The following is a 21,233-nucleotide window of genomic DNA, read 5'->3' on the forward strand; positions in this document are numbered from 1 at the left end:
GTAGCACATTCTAAAGGGGTGATCGCAAGCAGAAGTTGACACTAAAACGCAACAGGAGGTAATGACAGATAGATTGTAAGTAGAGTCTAAGGAGGAGAGGGTTAGGTTTAGGGTTAGGGCTAGTTAGGGTTAGGGCTAGGGAGGGTTATGGACGGTTAGGGTTAGGGTGGGTGAGGTTTAAAGTTAGGGTTAGGGTTATTGAATGTTGGGGATAGGGAGGGTTAGGGTGGGTGAGGTTTAAGGTTAGGGTTAGGGATAGGGTTAGGGAGGGGGAGGTTTAAGGTTTGGGTTAGGGTTATTGAATGTTGGGGATAGGGAGGGTTAGGGTGGGTGAGGTTTAAGGTTAGGGTTAGGGAGGGGGAGGTTTAAGGTTTGGGTTAGGGTTATTGAATGTTGGGAATAGGGAGGGTTAGGGAGAGTTAGGTTTAGGGAGGGTGAGGGATAGTTTGGGAGAATTAAGTTTAGGGTTAGGGTTAGGAACGGTTAGGGTTAGGGAAGTTTAGGTTTTGGGTTAAGGTTAGGGAGAGTGAGGTTTTTGGCAGAGTTGCTTTAGGTTAGGGTTGGTTTAGGGTTATCGTTAGAGTTAGGGAGGGTTAGGATTGGGGAGGGCTAGGGTTAGGGTTAGAGTTAGGGAGGGTTAGGATTGGGGAGGGCTAAGGTTAGGGAGGGTTTATATTTAGGGAGATATGTGTTAGGAATAGGGTTGGGAGGGTTAGGGTTGGGTTTAGGGTTAGGGTTAGGGTTTGGGGTTAGGGTTAGGGTTCGGTTTGGGGTTAGGGTTAGGGTTAGGGTTTGGGGTTAGGGTTAGGGTTGGGTTTGGGGTTAGGGTTAAGGTTAGGGTTGGGTTTGGGGTTAGGGTTAGGGTTAGGGTTGGGTTTGGGGTTAGGGTTAGGGTTTGGGGTTAGGGTTAGGGTTAGGGTTGGGCTTGGAGTTGGGGTTTGGGTTAGGGTTGGTGTTAACAAAGAACAAAGAACAATACAGCACAGGAACAGGCCCTTCATCCCTCCAAGCCTTCGCCGATCACGTATCCAATTGAGACCAACCGCCTGTATCCTTCGATACCCCCTCTGTTCATGTGTCCATCCAGATAAGTCTTAAAGGTCGCTAACATATCTGCCTCAACCACCTCACTTGGCCGTGCATTCCAGGCCACCACCACCCTCTGTGTAAAAAAGTCCCCCGCACATCTCCACTGAACCTTTCCCCCTTCCCATTGAACATGTGCCCCCTTGTAATTGTAATTTCCGCCCTGGGAAAAAGCCTCCTGTTAGTGTTAATGTTAGTGTTAGGGTTAGGGCTTGAATTCCAAGTTAGGGTTAGGGTTAGGGTTAGTGTTAGGGCTTGAATTTCACAGCTGAAAGGCATGACAGCTGAAGGAACGCCCAATGAAGGTGCAGTGAAGGAAACTGGGGGTGCGCAAGAGGGTTAGGGTTAGGGTTAGGGTTAGGGTAGAATTATTGGCTTGTAGAGGTCTCAGACGGTTATGGAGGTTTAAAAAAAAATTTAGAGTGCCTAATTATTTGTTTCCAATTAAGGGGCAATTTAGCGTGGCCAATCCACCTACCCTGCACATCTTTGGGTTGTGGGGGTGAGACCCATGCAGACACGGTGAGAATGTGCAAACTCCACAGGGACAGTGACCTGGGGCCGGGATCGAACCCGGGTCCTCGGCGCTGTGAGGCAGCAGTGCTAACCACTGTGCCACCGTGCCGGTCCAGGGGGTTATGGAGTTAAGAACGTTGTTGAGATTAGGGGAAAGCCAAGGCCTTGGAAGGATTTGAAAGCAATGTTGGGAATTTTTCGATTTGCACCGTGCTGGACGGACAATGATGGGCAGCGTTAACCGGAATGATAGTTAGAATATGTGCCGCACACCTGAACTGATTAGCAGCTACCCCCCCCTCATCCCCCCCCCCGCCCCACCCCATCACCCCCCCCCCCCCCCCCCCCCCATCACCCCCCCCCCCCCCCCCACCCCCCCATCACCCCATCCCAGTCAGGTTATCCAGACTCTGAGTCTGCAGTACTTCACCCTCCATCCATCCTGCTTCACGTCCGTGGTTTGATGCCTCTAGCTCAGCTCACTCGCCTGTTTGGCTATTCGACCATGGGGATCAAGCCAAGTCCACATCAGGTTGCATGCGGGCTTTGCCACTAGGGTCACTGGATCAGAAGATAACTAACTCCATCCTCTCCGTAAACCAGGAAGATTCCTAACACTGCGAGGAAAGTTTTTTACACAGAGGGTAGTGGGTGCCGGGAACTCGTGCCGGAGGAGGTGGTGGAAGCAGGGACTATAGTGACTTTGAGGGGCGTCTTGACAAATTCATGAATAGGATGGGAATAGAGGGCTACGGACCCCGGAAGTGTAGAAGGTTTTAGGTTAGACGGGCAGCATGGTCGGCGCAGGCTTGGAGGGCCGAAGGGCCTGTTCCTGTGCTGTACTTTTCTTTGTTCTTTGTTCTGATTCTAAACCTAACCCTAACCTGCACCCTAACCCTAACCCTAACCCTAACCTGCACCCCTAACCCGCACCCTAAACCTAACACCAACCCGATCCCAAACCTACCGTTAACCCAGCGACAGTGACAAGTCAGGATGGAGAGTGGCTTGGACAGGAATTTCCAGGTGGTGGGCTTTCCAGGTATCTGCTGCTCTTGTCCTTCTGGAAGGTAGTGGTGGCGGGTTTGGAAGGTTCTGCCACATTTTCCATGACAGTGACGGCACCTTGCCAAATACTGTATTCCCGGCCTTGTCAAAGGCGCTATAGAAACGCGGGTGTCTCTTTCAGCTGCAAAGTGGGCGTCACTCATGCTGGGTGAGGACAGGACTCAGCTCGGCAGCGAGACAGAATCAAAGTGGTTTCGACGACACAGGAATTCAGAGACAGGGTGGCTCCCAGCAAAGGTTACACAGCTGCATATTGTATCTGCTTTCGAGCATTAACAGACTGTTACATTCACTTTTAAAGGGCCTTTTACAGCCAGCGTGTTAATGTGTGAAAGGTCAGGCGGACAACATATGCTGCCTTCATTAGCCAACTTTAACTATCCAGTGAGCTGCTCGCTGGACAACCGGGGGGGCACTGGATGCCATCAATGTGCCAACGCACTGAGCTCAACTCGAGCATTTTTGCACCTGGCAATCACGAGTCTTGCCTCGGCGAGGTTTGCGAGAGGCCGACGCAATCACCCGGATTTGAGGGAGGAAGCTTGAACGTGGGGGCCGAGGGGCAGCTAAAATTCAGGCCCCCGAAGTGCTGGGAATGAATTAAACGCCACGCCGACCATTGACAATGAAGATCATCCATGTTTGTTTTGCAGTTTTCACAATCAGGCCAGCCGCTCCCGATTCATCTCGCCGGGATTTCCCGACCCCCTCCCCCCCTCGCTGCTGTCGACGGCATTCTGCGAATCTCGCCCGTCCCACCGTGGGGGATGGGGTCTCCTTCAACGAGGCCGGAAGATCCCACCAGTGGGAAGGGCCGCAAGAAAGCTCGGCCTGTGTTGATGAAGCCACGCGTGATGGATTCCCGTTCATTCCCATTGTTGGAAATGGAAATGAATCAAAGAACAAGGTACAATGCAGCACAGGGACAGGCCCTTCGGCCCTCCAAGCCTGTACTGGTCATGATACCAACCTTGGCCAAAACCCTCGGTGTCATAATATACACCAGTATATCATGGTGCAGTCACACACTGATGGACACACAGCAAGACCAATCAACACACTCAACACCGCATCCAATCACCAGTTGGAGCACACGCACTATAAAGACAGGGGGCATCGGAGTTCCCGCTCATTCGAGCTGCAGCTAGCTAGGAGGACAGAGCTCACAGCCTGCAACACAGACAGTCACCATGTGCTGAGTGCATCGACTGGTTAGGACAAGGCAAAGGTCTTTAGTTAAAGCTAGTATCGTGTTAACCCACAGTGAGAGTATGTTAAACTGTTAATGATTCAATAAAATAGTGTTGCACTATTTCAAGTGTTGGTGACCTGTATGTGTTCCACAGATCCAGAGCACCCAACACAACATGATACAGGAGTTGAGGGATATTAGCACTTCTTAGACCTACCTGCAAGTGATCTGCCTTAAGACCATAAGACCATAAGACATAGGAGTGGAAGCAAGGCCATTCGGCCCATCGAGTCCACTCCACCATTCAATCATGGCTGATTTCAACTCCATTTACCCGCTCTCTCTCCATAGCCCTTAATTCCTCGAGAAATCAAGAATTTATCAACTTCTGTCTTAAAGACACTCAACGTCCCGGCCTCCACCGCCCTCTGTGGCAATGAATTCCACATACCCACCACTCTCTGGCTGAAGAAATTTCTCCTCATCTCTGTTCTAAAGTGACTCCCTTTTATTCCAAGGCTGTGCCCCCGGGTCCTAGTCTCCCCTGCTAATGGAAACAACTTCCCTACATCCACCCTATCTAAGCCATTCATTATCTTGTAAGTTTCTATTAGATCTCCCCTCAACCTCCTAAACTCCAATGAATATAATCCCAGGATCCTCAGACGTTCATCGTATGTTAGGCCTACCATTCCTGGGATCATCCGTGTGAATCTCCGCTGGACCCGCTCCAGTGCCAGTATGTCCTTCCTGAGGTGTGGGGCCCAAAATTGCTCACAGTATTCTAAATGGGGCCTAACTAATGCTTTATAAAGCTTCAGAAGTACATCCCTGCTTTTATATTCCAAGCCTCTTGAGATAAATGACAACATTGCATTTGCTTTCTTAACTACGGACTCAACCTGCAAGTTTACCTTTAGAGAATCCTGGACTAGGACTCCCAAGTCCCTTTGCACTTCAGCATTATGAATTTTGTCACCGTTTAGAAAATAGTCCATGCCTCTATTCTTTTTTCCAAAGTGCAAGACCTCGCACTTGCCCACGTTGAATTTCATCAGCCATTTCTTGGACCACTCTCCTAAACTGTCTAAATCCTTCTGAAGCCTCCCCACCTCCTCCATGCTACCTGCCCCTCCACCTATCTTCGTATCATCGGCAAACTTAGCCAGAATGCCCCCAGTCCCGTCATCTAGATCGTTAATATATAAAGAGAACAGCTGTGGCCCCAACACTGAACCCTGCGGGACACCACTCGTCACCGGTTGCTATTCCGAAAAGGAACCTTTTATCCCAACTCTCTGCCTTCTGCCTGACAGCCAATCGTCAATCCATGTTAGTACCTTGCCTCGAATACCATGGGCCCTTACTTTACTCAGCAATCTCCCGTGAGGCACCTTATCAAAGGCCTTTTGGAAGTCAAGATAGATAACATCCATTGGCTCTCCTTGGCCTAACCTATTTATTATCTCTTCAAAGAACTCTAACAGGTTTGTCAGGCATGACCTCCCCTTACTAAATCCATGCTGACTTGTCCTAATCCGACCCTGCACTTCCAAGAATTTAGAAATCTCATCCTTAACAATGGATTCTAGAATCTTGCCAACAACCGAGGTCAGGCTAATTGGCCTATAATTTTCCATCTTTTTCCTTGTTCCCTTCTTGAACAGTGGGGTTACAACAGCGATTTTCCAATCCTCTGGTACTTTCCCTGACTCCAGTGACTGATGAAACATCATCACCAACGCCTCCACTATTTCTTCAGCTATCTCCTTTAGAACTCTAGGATGTAGCCCATCTGGGCCCGGAGATTTGTCAATTTTTAGACCTCTTAGTTTCTCTAGCACTTTCTCCTTTGTGATGGCTACCATATTCAACTCTGTCCCCTGACTCTCCGGAATTGTTGGGATATTACTCATGTCTTCTACTGTGAAGACTGACGCAAAGTACTTATTCAGTTCCTCAGCTATTTCCATGTCTCCCATCACAAAATTACCAGCGTCATTTTGGAGCGGCCCAATGTCAACTTTTGCCTCCCGTTTGTTTTTAATGTATTTAAAGAAACTTTTACTATCATTCCTAATGTTACTGGCTAGCCTACCTTCAAATTTGATCCTCTCTTTCCTTATCTCTCTCTTTGTTATCCTCTGTTTGTTTTTGTAGCCTTCCCAATCTTCTGACTTCCCACTACTCTTTGCCACATTATAGGCTTTCTCTTTTGCTTTGATGCATTCCCTAACTTCCTTTGTCAGCCATGGCTGCCTAATCCCCCCTCTGATAACCTTTTTTTTCTTTGGGATGAACCTCTGTACTGTGTCCTCAATTACTCCCAGAAACTCCTGCCATTGCTGTTCTACTGTCTTTCCCACTAGGCTCTGCTCCCAGTCGATTTTCGTCAGTTCCTCCCTCATGCCCCTGTAGTTACCTTTATTTAACTGTAACACCTTTACATCTGATTCTACCTTCTTTCTTTCAAATTGGAGATTGAATTCGACCATATTATGATCACTGCCTCCTAAGTGTTCCCTTACTTTAAGATCTTTAATCAAGTCTGGCTCATTACATAACACTAAGTCCAGAATGGCCTGTTCCCTCGTGGGCTCCATCACAAGCTGTTCCAAAAGCCCTCCTGTAAACATTCAATGAATTCCCTTTCCTTGGGTCCACTGGCAGCATTATTTACCCAGTCCACCTGCATATTGAAGTCCCCCATGATCACTGTGACCTTGCCTTTCTGACATACCCTTTCTATTTCGTGGTGCATTTTGTGCCCCTGGTCCTGACCATTGTTAGGAGGCCTGTACATAACTCCCATTATGGTTTTTATGCCTTTGTGGTTCCTCAACTCTACCCACACAGACTCCACATCATCTGACCCTATGTCGTTTAGTGCTATTGATTTAATTTCATTCCTAATTAACAAGGCGACCCCGCCCCCTCTGCCCACCTCTCTGTCTTTTCGATAGGTTGTGAATCCCTGGATGTTTAAATGCCAGTCATGAAACCCCAGCAACCATGTCTCTGTGATGCCTACCACATCATACCTGCCAGTCACAATCTGGGCCACAAGCTCATCTACCTTGTTCCGTACACTGCGCGCATTTAAATATAGCACCTTTAATTCTCTATTGACCATCCCTTTTTGTTTTCTTAGTGTGGTGGACCTTGGTTTACTGAGCCTTTCCATACATATTTTGTGAGATGGGGACTATCGTAACCTCTCCTGAGTTCTGTCTTTTCGTGCTTTTTTGTATTCCTAAGCAGCTGCGCTTCCCACTGATTACTTCACCTCTTGGTTCCCTGACTTTCCCTTCCCCCCCAATCTCTAGTTTAAAGTCCTATTGACCACCCTATTTACTCTTTTCGCCAGAACACTGGTCCCAGCTCGGTTCAGGTGGAGACCATCCCAACGGCATAGTCCCAAAACTGATGCCAGTGTCCCATGAAAAGGAACCCCTCAAGCCTTCCGCCAGCATTCCGTCATCCTGCAACATGGACAACATCAGTCCGCCGCCGCCGCCACTCCGCATCGCCGGCAACCTCGGGGCCAACTGGAAGGTATTCAAACAGCGCTTCCAGCTCTTCCTTGAGGCCACAGACAGGGAGGACGCCTCGGACACCGGGAAGATCGCTCTCCTCCTCTCCACGGCCGGGGACCATGCCATCCACATTTTGCGCGCTTTTCGCGGACTCCCGCGCTTGTGCGCACCGAACAAGGGGACGACAACGTCAAAGAACACAATGCGCGCACCACGCACGACCGCACCGCGCATGCGCGGTGGCGCAGCGAACATGCTGACGCTACGACGTGCGGCAACTGTGGCTCCGCCCATTTAAAGCGGCAATGCCCCGCCAAATCTCGACAATGCCGACGATGTGGAAGACTTGGCCACTATGCTGCCTGCTGTCGAGCAGCTCAGCCTGCCAACTCATATCGCTTCAGCCAGCTGTCCCCGAAGCAACGACACCAGCCGCTGTCGGTATACAGCATCGATCCAGACGATGAGTGGTGTGCCACCCTGACGGTCAACTGGTCCTAAATACGATTCCGCCTGGACACTTGTGCCTCCACCAATCTCATGGCGCGGTCTCACTTCCAAAGCCATTGTGTCAAAAAAGCCATCCTTCCATTAGCCTGCCAGCTATTGGATTACAATGGCAATGCCATTGCTGCCAGCGGCTCGTGCCAACTTGAAGTGACGCACAGGTCACGCAAAGCCATCCTTCCTTTTGAAATTGTGGGCTCCTCGAAAGCCTCCCTGCTTGGCGCGCAGGCATGCAAGCTGTTGAACCTAGTTCAGAGAGTTCACTCGTCTGCCTTTCAGGACACTGACTTCAGGGTGCAACTCAACGCCATCACGACCAGCACCACGACGTCTTGGAAGGCAAGGGCACGCTCCCATATACCTACAAGATCTTATTGAAACAGAACGCCACGCCTGTGGTGCACGCACCTCGCAGGGTCCCAGCACCCCTCAAGGACCCCCTCAAGCAGCAGCTGCACGACCTCCAAGACCAAGGAGTGATCTCCAGAGTCACGGAACCAACCGACTGGGTCAGCTCCATGGTATGTGTAAAAAAGCCTTCCGGCGAATTGAGAATTTGCATTGATCCCAAGGATCTGAATCGCAATATCATGAGGGAGCATTATCCAAGTCCCAAGCGCGAAGAGCTCACGTGTGAGATGGCTCGCGCCAAGCTCTTCACCAAACTCGACACCTCAAAAGGATTCTGGCAAATCCAGCTCGACAAATCCAGCAGGAAACTGTGTACATTCAATACCCCCTTTGGCAGATATTGTTACAACAGGATGCCGTTTGGGATCATATCTGCTTCAGAAGTGTTCCACAGGATCATGGAACAAATGATGGAAGGCATTGAAGGTGTTCGCGTCTATGTCGACGACATAATCATTTGGTCCACCACCCTGCAGGAGCACGTCTGTCGCCTCCAGCGCTTATTCAAACGCATACGTGAGCATGGCCTCCGCCTCAACAGAGCCAAATGCTCTTTTGTTCAGACGGAACTCAAGTTCCTCGGGGACCACATCTCCCAGTTGGGTGTGTGGCCGGTTGCGGACAAGGTGGCTGCTATCACAGCCATGAAAATGCCAGAGGACAAGAAGGCGGTCCTCCGATTTCTGGGCATGGTCAACTTTTTAGGGAAGTTCTTCCCTAACCTCGCCTCTCATACCACGGCTCTCGGGAACCTGGTCAGGAAGACGACAGACTTCCAATGGCTCCCTGCCCACGAGCGCGAATGGAGAGAACTCAAAACAAAACTGACCACGGCCCCGGTCTTAGCTTTCTTTGATCCAGCAAAAGAGACCAAAATTTCGACCGATGCCAGCCAATCCGGCATTGGGGCAGTGCTCCTGCAACGCGATGAGGCGTCATCATGGGCCCCCGTTGCATATGCGTCACACGCCATGACCCCCACGGAACAGCGCTACGCGCAGATAGAAAGGGAGTGCCTGGGCCTTCTGACCGGTGTGGTTAAGTTTCACGATTATGTGTACGGACTTCCTCAATTAACCGTCAAGACCGACCATCGCCCGCTGGTCAATATAATACAGAAAGACTTGAACGACATGACGCCTCGCCTCCAGCGTATTCTTCTCAAGCTCCAGCGATATGACTTCCAGCTGGTATACACCCCAGGCAAGGACCTCATCATTGCCGATGCTCTCTCCAGGGCAGTCAACACTCCGTGTGACCCAGCGGGATTTCGTCTGCCAGGTTGACGCCCATGTGGCATTCACGGCCACCACTCTACCTGCCACGGATGAACGCCTCGTCCAAATTCGCCGCGAGACGGCGGCTGACCCTTTGCTACAACGTGTCATGCGCCACCTAACGGACGGGTGGCTCAAGGGCCAATGTCCTCAGTTCTATAATGTCAGAGATGATCTGGCGGTAGTAGACGGGATTCTTCTGAAACTGGACCGCATTGTCATCCCGCATAGCACGCGCCAGCTCGTCCTGGAACAACTACACGAGGGCTATCTTGGCGTGGAAAAGTGCCGCCGACGGGCCCGAGAGGCAGTGTACTGACCCGGCATTAATGACGACACAGCCAACACAGTGCTCAACTGCCCCACTTGTCAGCGCTTCCAGCCGGCCCAACAACGCGAGACCCTGCAGCCCCATGAGTTGGTCACGTCACCTTGGACCAAGGTGGGCATCGACCTGTTCCACGCGCTGGGTAGAGACTAAGGCCTGATCGTGGACTACTTTTCAAACTACCCGGAGGTGATACGGTTGCACGACATCACATCGTCTGCAGTCATCCGTGCCTGTAAGGACACCTTTGCTCGACACGGCATCCCACTCACGGATATGTCGGACAATGGCCCCTGCTTTGCCAGCCAGGAATGGTCCAACCTTGCCAGGCGGTACAATTTTGCCCATGTGACATCCTGTCCCCTGTACCCCCAATCCAACGGCAAAGTGGAGAAGGGAGTACATAGAGTTCATTCATTTCATTCATATAGTCAAACGGCTCCTCTGCAAGGCTGCCGATGCTGGGTCCGATTTCTACCTCGCCTTGCTGGCCTATCGCTCCGCCCCACTGTCCACTGGCCTGTCGCCAGCCCAGCTGCTCATGGGTCGCACCCTGAGGACGACGGTGCTGCCCATCCATGTCCCAGACCTCGACCACGTTCCGGTCCTTCGCCGGATGCAGCTGTCTCGTGCACAGCACAAGGCGGCTGATGACTCCCGTGCAGCTGATCTCCCTGCTCTGGCTCCAGATGACAACGTCCGTGTCCATCTTCCAGATGGTGGCTGCTTTGCAACCGCTGTTGTCCTTTGGCAGATGGTCCCCCCGCTCGTTCCTGGTTCGTCTACCGGATGGCTCCATTCTGCGCCACAATCGACACGCCCTTCATCTCGTTCCACGCTCGCTACGTGATCCTCCACTGTCGCCACGCCCTCCTGCTGTCCCTGCCATGGACCATGCAGAGATCCCGGTCACTCTGCATCCTCCTCACTCTGACGCAGTCCAGCCCGCTCCTCAGCCGACGGCTCCCGACCCACCCTTGAGGCGGTCAACCAGAATTCATCGCCCACCTCAGGGACTTAATTTATGAACTTTGCGGACTTATGGACTCTCTGAATTGTTTTGTTGCTTTGTTTGATCGTTTCCCTGGTTTGTATATAGTGTTGATCTCGTTATTCTTGTTGCATACTGTTTTTCTGCACCAGGCACCTTCCCATGTAAATAGCTTCGTTCTCGTGTACGTAGTCCTGTAAATATGTCTTCGCACCCCACACATAGGAACATTCTCACCACACATTATTTATTGCCACACAGGTACATTCTTTTATAAAAGGGGGGATGTCATAATATACACCAGCATATCATGGTGCAGACACACACACTGATGGACACACAGTGGGACCAATCAACACACACAACACCGCAGCCTATCACCAGTTGGAGCACACGCACTATAAAGACAGGGGGCATCAGAGTTCCCGCTCATTCGAGTTGCAGCTAGCTAGGAGGACAGAGCTCACAGCCTGCAACACAGACAGTCACCATGTGCTGAGTGCATCGACTGGTTAGGACAAGGCATAGGTCTTTAGTTAAAGCTAGTATCGTGTTAACCCACAGTGAGAGTATGTTAAACTGTTAATGATTCAATAAAATAGTGTTGCACTATTTCAAGTGTTGGTGACCTGTACGTGTTCCACGGATCCAGAGCACCCAACACAACACTCGGCACTTCCTTGTGTAGTATCCCTCTATACTCATCCTATCCACGTGTTTGTCAAGATGCCTTTTGAACCGTTAATGTATCTGCTCCCACAGCCTCCCCTGGCAACGCGTTCCAGGCACTCACCACCCTCTGTGTAAAAAACCTGACTCGCACATCTCCTCTAAACTTTGCCCCACGGACCTTAAACCTATGCCCCCTGGTGACTGACCCCTCCACCCTGGGAAAGAGTGCCTGCCCATCCACTCTATCCATGCCCCTCATAATCTTGTAGACCTCTATCAGGTCACCCCTCAAATTCTTTGACAAAATGTCATTGGACTCGAAACGTTAGCTCTTCTCTCTCCCTCCAGATGCTGCCAGACCTGCTGAGATTTTCCAGCATTTTCTTTTTGGTTTCACCCCTCAACCTCCGTCGCTCTAATGAAAACAGTCCGAGTCTATTCAGCCTCTCCGCATAGCTAACACCCTCCAGACCGGGAAACATCCTGGTAAACCTCCTCGGCACCCTCTCCAAAGCCTCCACATCCTTCTGGTAGCGTGGCCACCAGAATTGTGCGCAATATTCCAAGTGCGGCCTTACCGAGGTTCTAGACAACTGCAGCATGACGTGCCAGTTTTTATACTCGATGCCCCGTCCAATGAAGGAAAGCATTCCGTCTGCTTTCTTGACTACCTTGTCCACTTGTGTTGCCACTTTCAAAGATCTGTGGACCTGCGCTCCCAGATCTCTCTGACTTTCAATATTCCTAAGAGTTTCGCCATTTATAGTATATTTCCCCTCTGTTAGACCTTCCAAAATGCATTACCTCACATTGTCTGGATTAAACTCCATTTGCCATTTCTCTGCCCAAGTCTCTGACCTATCTATGTGCTGCTGTATCCTCTGGCAATCCGCAACGCTATCAGCCACTGAATCAGAGATGGAGGGCGCGGATTTACGGCCGCATCGTGCTTAAGCGAGAGCGCGATGCGGCCGTTACATTGTGGGAGAGGCGAGGAGGTGAGCCGCCATCTTCATTCCGGGGGGGGGGGGGGGGTGGTGAGAGCCCAGAGGTGGGGACCACCCATAACACCCACTGACGGTGGAGGCCTCAGGCCACGGGGCTGAAGGCTATAGCTAATGTGGGCGGCATGGTAGCACAGTGGTTAGCACCGTTGCTTCACAGCTCCAGGGTCCCAGGTTCGATTCCCGGCTTGGGTCACTGTCTGTGTGGAGTCTGCACGTTCTCCCCGTGTCTGCGTGGATCTCCTCCGGGTGCTCCGGTTTCCTCCCACAAGTCCCGAAAGACGTGCTGTTAGGTGAATTAGACATTCTGAATTCCCTAATGTACTCCGTGTACCCGAACAGGTGCCGGAATGTGGCGACGAGGGGATTTTCACAGTAACTTCATTGCAATGTTAATGTAAGTGACAATAAAGATTATTATTATTATTATTATTAGGAATTGGCAATGGTGGTTAAGTGAGCATTTCACACATCGCAAGTGGATTCCCGTGGGGGGGGGGGGGGGGGGGGGGGTGGCGGGGGGGGGGGGGGGGGGGCGCGTAGCATGTGGGAATTATTGCCCAGCATCCGAATCAGACCGTGAGGCCTGGACATTGCAGGAAGCAACACCACACACTCAGCAGCTAGGATCTGAACACCCGGGGGCTGGGCCCCAGCACCGGGGACATTTCCGTGACCAGAGCGTGGGTGTGACCACCGGGAAGGGATTAGCGCCTGGTCCAGGTAACATTACATGTGGGTATCTGGGGTACGGGGTCTGGGGTCCGGTGACCAGGGGTCCCCGCTGTGGCCGGGGATGCGTGGGCAGGGCATGTTGGATGGCAGCGGGAGCAATGGAGGGTCCCGGGGTGGAAGGCATCGCTGGTCTCCCACCCTCTCTAATTCCTTACAGATATTACACGGGATGGATGAAATCTTGGTCCCCGCGGAGGCTGTCCTCGAGGTGCTGCTGACACGCCAGGCGACCAGGCGCTGGCGGAAGCAGCAACGGCGACAATGGCTCGAGGAGGTGGTCCATGTGCAGAGCCCGGCCCCGCACCCTGAGGACACGGACACGGAGGGACCCAGAGGAGGCAGCCCCCGGCGGCCCAGGGTGTACAGGTTCCGCTGGTCTTTCGAACAGTTGATGCCAGTGTGTGCGCAGGAGGCTCTGCCTCAAAAGCGGGCAGTGTGGCACCTGTACCGTGTCCTCGCGGACTTGGCATCACGTGGAGGGGGAGGATACCCGCTCCCGGAGGCCAACAAGCTCACCGCAGCTCTGAGCCTCTAAGCCTCAGGATCATTCCGGGGCTCGAGCAGGGACTGGTGCGGCATCTCACAGACTACAGCCGAGAAGTATATCAGTGAGGCCCTGTTTGCCTAGGCAGTGAACTACATAAACTTTGACCTGGACCAGGCCCAACAAGATGCCCGGGCAGGAGGATTCTCCGCCATCGCTGGGATGCCCCAGGTCCAGAGGGTAGTGGATGGCCCGCATGTCGCCTTGCGCGCACCAGACCATCAAGGTGTGCCCAAGATCAACAGGAAGGGTTCCACTCACTGAACATCCAGCTCGTGTGTGACTACCACATGAGGATCATGCGGGTGTGTGGCCGCTTCCCAGGGAGTGTGCCTGACAGCTACATCCTGGGGCAGTCGGAGATCCCCGACATCTTCGGGGAACACCCCAGGATGGCTGGTTGGCTCTTGGGGGACAAGAGGTACCCGCTGAGGGCCTGGCTACTGACGCCAGTGCGAAGGCCGGAGACCAATGTGGAGACCCGACATAGCGAGGCCCATGCGGCCCGGAGGGCCAGAGAGACCCTCATCCTCGCCCGCTTCACTTACAAAGTGGCCTTGTCTGTCTCGCCGCCGCTCGTCTGAAAGACCACCCTACCTAGGCCCATTCACCTGGCCTATCCCCGTAACCCCACTTATCCTGCCCATCTTCGGACTGTGGGAGGAAACCGGAGCGCCCGGAGGAAACCCACGCAGACACGGGGCGAACGTGCAGACTCCGCACAGACAGCGACCCAAGCCGGGAATTGAACCCGGGTCCCTGGAGCTGTGACGCAACAGTGCTAACCACTGTGCCGTCCAAAAGGTGTGGCCAGGTGTTTGAAATGGGACAAGAGGGTCAAATGGCAAATTGAGGCTTGGGAAGAGTATCTCAGAGGGTTTCCTCAATAATGACAGTGTGCATTCAAACATCGGGGGCGAGATTCTCCGCACCCTGACGGCCAAAATCGCGTTCGGCGAGGGGGCGGAACGTCCGTTTCGGGAGAGGCGGTGGTTCTTCAATTCTCCGCCACCCCCCCCCCCCCCCCCCCGAAAATCGGCGTACCCGTGGAGTACACCCCGCCGAGTATCCACCGCCTCAGGCCATTGCCTGAGGCCCGTGCCGCGATGCTCCGCCCCCGACCGGCCGAATGCCCGGCGGCGTGGGAACCTCGTGGTCCCACCATCCGGGAACCTCGCGAGGCGGCCGCGGACTCAGTCCCTGGCCGGCACAGTTGGGGGTGGGCCGATCGGCGGGCAGGCGGGGCCTTATTCGGGGCTGGGGGGGGTGCAATGTGGACGGGGCGGTCCGGGGCGGGTGAGCGGCCGATGCGGGGCACTATTTTCCCGGCCCAGGCCCCGCGGGCTGAGCCCGCCATGGAACGCGGCTGCAGGCCACCGCCCTGCACGTGCGCGACCTCTGACCCGGAGGTGCGGGGGGCCGTATCGGCAGCTGCGAACTCTACGACGGTTGCCTGCCGGCCCCCAGCAAAACTGGGAGTCTGTGGCCTTTTGCCGCCAGTTTTCCTGGCGGAAAAGACCACCGTTTTCACGACGGCGTGGGGGCATAGTCCCAAAAACGGAGAATCCAGCCCAGGAACTAGGAGCAGGAGTCAGGCCACTCGGCCCCTCAAGCCTGTTCCGCCAGTCAATGAGATCACGGCTCAACCAATTGTGACCTCAATCCCACATTCCGCACACACCCAATAACCTCCCTCATTCGTCAGGAATCTATCTACCTCTGGCAGCAGGGTGGTGCAGTGATTAGCCCTGCTACCTCACGGCGCTGAGGTCCCAGGTTCGATCCCCGCCCTGGGTCACTGTCCGTGTGGAGTTTGCACATTCTCCCCGTGTTTGCGTGGGTTTAAATTTCCCAAAGATGTGCAGGGTAGGTGGATTGGCCGCGTAAATTGCCCCTTAATTGGAAAAAATGAATTGGGTACTCTAAATTTATTTTTTTTAAAGAATCTATCTCCCTCTGACTTAAGAATGTACAATGACCCTGTGATCTCTGCCCTCTGGGTAAAAACACCCGACCCCCTGAGAGAAAATAATTCTCATCATCTCCATGTTCAGCGCGAGACCGCTTATCTTTAAACTCTTTTTAAAAATGATTTCATGGACTGTGGACGCCACCAGCATTTATTGCCCCTCCCTAATTGCCCCTTGAGAAGGTGGTGGTGAGCTGCCTTCTTGAGCCGCTGCAGTCCCTGTGGTGTAGGTACACCCACTGTGCTGTTAGGGAGGGAGTTCCAGGATGTTGCCCCAGCGACTGTGAAGGAGCGGCCGATATATTTCCCAGTCAGGGTGGTGAGTGACTCGGAGAGGAGCCTCCAGGTGGTGGGGTTCCCAGGTATCTGCTGCTCTTGTCCTTCTGGATGGTAGTGGTCGTGGGTTTGGAAGGTGCTGTGTAAGGAGCCTTGGTGAGTTACTGCAGGGCGTCTTGTAGATGGTACACACGGCTGCCACTGTTCGTCGGGGGTGGAGGGTTTGAATGTTTGTGGAAGGCGGAGCAATCAAGCGGGGCTGTTTTGTCCTGGATGGTGTCGAACTTCTTGAGTGTTGTTGGAGCTGGGCTGATCCGGGCAAGTGGAGAGTATTCCATCGCGGGTTCAATGCCCGTACCGGCTGAGGTTATTCGTGAAGGCCCCGCCTTCTCACCCTTGCCCCTCGCCTGAGCTGTGGTGACCCTCAGGTTAAATCATCACCGGCCAGCTCTCCCGCCTCTAAGGGGAAATCAGCCGATGGTCATCTGGGACCATGGCGAATTTACAGTTACTTTCATTTATATGGCTGGGTCCGGTATCGTTTCTGGTCCATGGTAACCCCCAGGATGCTGAGTGTGGGGGATTCAGCGATGGCAATGTCATTGAATGTCAAAGCAAAATGGTGGTTAGAGAAGGTCATTGCCCACCCCTTGTGTTGCGCGAATGTTAATCGCCACTTATGAACCTCTCGTGCCTCAATTCTTTTTGTTTTTAATTTTAATTTTTTTTTTAGAGAACTCAATTCATTTTTTCCAATTAAGGGGCAATTTACGCGGCCAATCCACCTAACCTGCACATCTTTGGGTTGTGGGGGCGAAACCCACGCAGACACGGGGAGATTGTGCAAACTCCACACGGACAGTGACCCAGAGCCGGGATCGAACCTGGGACCTCGGCGCCGTGAGGCTGCAGTGCTAACCGCTGCTGCCCCAGCGCTTCAATTCGGATGTCTCCCACTGGGGGCACCATCATTTTGACAGCTGTGCTGGTGAAAAGCGGGAACATGGGAATCTGAGCTCAGGCTCCTGAGAAACTGAGCAGGCCCTGGGCCTAAAGGAGGCCCACAGGGGGAATTAGGCCTTGGGCTGGATTTGGGAACGAGGCTGAGGATTTGAAATGAATGCTCAGCACAGCAACGTTGACAGGTTCTGGTGGTAAGTGGGGCAGTCTGCAAAATGCCTGAAGCAAAAATAAACATCTAAATGTCTCACTCCTCCCCCCCCCCCCCCCCCTTAAGGAGAAACAACTTGTAAAATGCGATCGATGCTTTTCTCCTGGCAGTTCAGCTGTAAACGAAACGACTCCAGCCCCTGGCTATAAATCACACTCAGGCCTGTTACATTCATTAACCCGAGCTCTCAGACAGCTGGCTGACAGTCAGATATATTGTTCAATGGAAACCCCTCCCTCCTAAGGTTGGTGGAGAAATGTTTCCCCCACTTTCGCTGACTGATGGTTTTCACAATGGCTGCTGGGGTCAAACCTGTCATCGCCTGGTGAGAACGAGATTTGTGACCTTCCCAGGACTCCAACGCTGACCTCCACGTTAACTCCACTCCATAACCACCCCGCCGCATTTTCGGCGTTGCGCTGAATGGGCTGTTGTGCGTTGGCCCGGAATCGTAAAACTCCTACAGTGCAGGAGGTCATTTGGCCCATCGGGTCTGCCCCGCCCCCCCACCCCCCCCCCCCTCCGAAAGAGCCACCCTTGCTAGGCCCACTCTCCCCCGTAACCCCACCTAACCTGCCCATTCTTTTTACATCCAACACACAGCAACAACTTGCATTTGTATAGCGCCAACTTGCATTTGTATAGTACAGTGAATGGTAGAACCCTCAAGAGTATTGACAGTCAGATAGACCTAGGTGTACAGGCCCACAGGTCACTGAAAGGGGCAACACAGGTGGAGAAGGTAGTCAAGAAGGCATACAGCATGCTTGCCCTCATTGGCCGGGGCATTGAGTATAAGAATTGGCAAGTCATGTTGCAGCTGTATAGAATCTTAGTTAGGCCACACTTGGAGTATAGTGTTCAATTCTGGTCGCCACACTACCAGAAGGATGTGGAGGCTTTAGAGAGGGCGCAGAAGAGATTTACCAGGATGTTGCCTGGTATGGAGGGCATTAGCTATGAGGAGCGGTTGAATAAACTCGGTTTGTTCTCACTGGAACGACGGAGGTTGAGGGGCGACCTGATAGAGGTCTACAAAATTATGAGGGGCATAGACAGAGTGGATAGTCAGAGGCTTTTCCCCAGGGTAGAGGGGTCAATTACTAGGGGGCATAGGTTTAAGGTGAGAGGGGCAAGGTTTAGAGTAGATGTACGAGGCAAGTTTCTTACACAGAGGATAGTGGGTGCCTGGAACTCGCTGCCGGAGGAGGAGGTGGTGGAAGCAGGGACTATAGTGACATTTAAGGGGCATCTTGACAAATACATGAATAGGATGGGAATAGAGGGATACGGACCCCGGAAGTGTAGAAGATTGTAGTTTAGTCGGGCAGTATGGTCGGCACGGGCTTGGAGGGCCGAAGGGCCTGTTCCTGTGCTGTACATTTCTTTGTTCTTTGTTCTTTGTTAGCACCTCCGATATGGTCAAACAGCCCAGAGAGCTTCAAAGATGATTCTGAGGCGGCCTGGCAGGATAGATGCTGAGAGGATGTTTCCTCTTGTGGGGGAATCAAGAACGAGGGGGCGCCGTTTAAGGCGAAGAGGGGGGTCTCCCATTTCTACCCTGACCTTTGGAATTCCCAGCATTGGAAGCTGGGCCGAATAACATAATTAAAGTTGAGTTGGAGATTTGTAATTTATGAGAGCGTTGAGTGGCAGAGAGGACGGGAGGGATCGCAGTCAGGAAAATGGGGCGGGGTTTTACAGGCCTGTCACGGCAGGGGGCAGGACTGGAAAATGCGGCGAGCCATTCAGAGGTCCTTGGACTTTGGTGGGATTGGAAAATCCCGCTGGCGGGAATGGGGCTGTAAAATCCCCTCCGTGGAGTTGAGACCTCAATCCGATCGCCCATGATCTTGTTGGCCAGTGGAGCAGGCTCCGGCCTACCCCTGCTCCTATTTCTCATGGTCTTATGAAAAGGTGATCCGAGCCACACGTGGGGACAGGTGACCAAAAGCTTGGCCAGAAGCCTAAAGGAATAAAGTGAGGGAGGATTGGGGAGCGGTTTGGGCCTTGGAGTTCCGGAGCCTGAGGCCTACAGAGTTGGCTTCACAGCTGTCATTGGCGGAGAGTCGACAGAGACACCATATACAAACCTTAACCTAACGGGGGGGGGAAAGAGATACCCGGCTGCTGTACGGAGACCCTCGGTACGGAAAAGCCAAGGCCGGAATTCTCCGGCCGTTGGGATGCTATGTTACTGCCGGAGTGGGGTGGCTTCGGTGGGAAATCCCATCGGCAAGCAGCGGGAAGAGAGATTCCAGCCGCCAGGCAATGGTGCGGCGCTGGGAAGCACGCGGCCGGGGGTCGGGATAATCCCACCCCAAGTCGCACCACCTGCTGAGATTCTGTCTGTCCCGAATGTTGCGCAGGATGGATCCGGCCACCTTGCCACGGAATGCTCCAAGTAGTTGGACCGTTGACGCGCCCTCCGGCCCTTGTGCAAACGTCTGCCCAGAAGAAACACCTCCGACCATGGGCCCATCAGGGCAGTGCTCCACACGTGATGTCCTCGGGGCCCTTCGGGAAAAGAGGATGTTAGATCTTGTCAGATGGTTCCCTGAGCAGATGGTCAGAGTCATCCGGCAGAGCATCTCACCACCAGAACTTCCAAACAGGCACCAAGGCCTAGTGTGTCTGGTGCTGAGGAGGGGCCTCCCCCTCAGATCCTTCATGCCCACCGAGAGTCTCACCCCCCCTCTTGTCCTCCCTTCCTAATCCCATTTGCCCGCCCTTGGCCCGCAGCCTTGAACGTTGTGACGTGCCAAGTCCTCATCCAGGTACTTTTTAAAGGTTGTGAGGCAACCAGCATCTCCCACCCTCCCAGGCAGTGCCCTCCTGGTACCTCACCCACTCAATACCCTGCACCCCCTCTGACACACTCCACCCCGTACCCCCAGCCCCAACCACTGGCCTCTTTCGCCTCCCTTCCAATGAATCTGTGGCCTCACTGGCTTCAATCCTGGACATCTGTCTGAACTGTAAGGAGCCCGGTGACACCGTCCCCCATCAAACATGTTCTGAGTGAGCGCTGTGCCAATGTTAAAACGTGACTCCAGACCCACAGCAATGGGGTTGACCCTTAAATTTAGCCGCATTACGGATGCACCTTTCCCTGCTGGCCATAAACACCTGAGGTGGGACTCGAGACCCTGATCTCACTGAGGCCGCTCCTCTGCCCACTGCGTCACCGCCCCCCCCCCCCCCCCCACCCGGCCTCTGCCCACTGCGTCACCGCCCCCCCCCCCCCCCCCGGCCTCTGCCCACTGCGTCACCAGCCCCCCCCCCCACCCGGCCTCTGCCCACTGCGTCACCAGCCCCCCCCCCACCTGGGCTCTGCCCATTGCGTCACCAGCCCCCTCCCCCCACCCGGCCTCTGCCCACTCGTTCAAGTCGAGCAGGGAGCTCTCCCAGCCTGTGTAACCCCGCAGCCCATCCCCAGGCACGGCCACGTCGCTGCTGGTGGGATCTTGCTGTGTACGGAACGGCCAGCCGCGTTTACTGCGCCGCAGCATCGGCTGCGCTTGAAAGAGGCTCCGCTGGACCTCGACAACCCCTCAAAACGTTAAAATCCAGTCGCCAAACAAACGGGTTTGAAATTTAAACCGGGATTGCAAAATTAAAGGGAGGCTTAGGTTAATAAAGTTACGCTCGCGGCTATGGTTATCCCCACGAATAATAATAATAATCGCTTAGGGGCTGTTTAGCACAGGGCTACATCTTTGAAAGCAGACCAAGGCAGGCCAGCAGCACGGTTCAATTCCCGTAACAGCCTCCCCGAACAGGTGCCGGAATGTGGTGACTAGGGGCTTTTCACAGTGACTTCATTAAAGCCTACTTGTGACAATAAGCGATTTTCATTTCATTTCATTTCATTCATTGTTGTCACACACACATAGGCTTCAAATGAAGTTACTGTGAAAAGCCCCTAGTCGCCACATTCCGGCGCCTGT

The sequence above is a fragment of the Scyliorhinus torazame genome, chromosome 25, assembly GCF_047496885.1.
Source record: "Scyliorhinus torazame isolate Kashiwa2021f chromosome 25, sScyTor2.1, whole genome shotgun sequence".
Lineage (NCBI taxonomy): Eukaryota > Metazoa > Chordata > Chondrichthyes > Carcharhiniformes > Scyliorhinidae > Scyliorhinus > Scyliorhinus torazame.